Source organism: Penaeus monodon, chromosome 27 (assembly GCF_015228065.2).
Source record: "Penaeus monodon isolate SGIC_2016 chromosome 27, NSTDA_Pmon_1, whole genome shotgun sequence".
NCBI classification, from domain to species: Eukaryota; Metazoa; Arthropoda; class Malacostraca; order Decapoda; family Penaeidae; genus Penaeus; species Penaeus monodon.
Window position 1 is genome coordinate 15700158 of NC_051412.1, and position 533 is coordinate 15700690.

A 533-nucleotide genomic window follows, 5' to 3' on the forward strand; every position below is an offset into this window, starting at 1 on the left:
GAAGGTGGGGGGAGGTAACCAAAATTACCAGTTTTCACATGTTCCCCGTGGTATGCTTGGTACCCATATTAATACCCTCCAAAATTAATATGACACCTAAATATGGTACAGGGTACAGGGTACAGATGAATCATGAGCGGGTAAGTGGACATTCGGGATGAATATGGAAATAAGTGAGGATAAAAAGAGTATAAGGTCTGGATATCTAAATTGATGCAAGTACACAGGACGGGACATACAGGCGAGTGGATATTCTAGAGGAAAAAGGGATAAGGAAATGGATACACAGGTGAGCGGATATCTTATAAAATAGATATACAAACAAGTGGATATGGAAAAGAAGATATGGTGGAGGAATAAGTTAGTGGATATACAGGTAAATGGAAATACAGCGTTGTACCTAACCCTTGTGTTATCAAGGAACAGAGGAAGGGTGGAGAGTGTGTAAACTGTCACATGCACTGATAATCAATCGTTTATCTCAAGAGTCATGATGCCGTTCAAACATTCTAAACCAAGCGCATGATGTAATG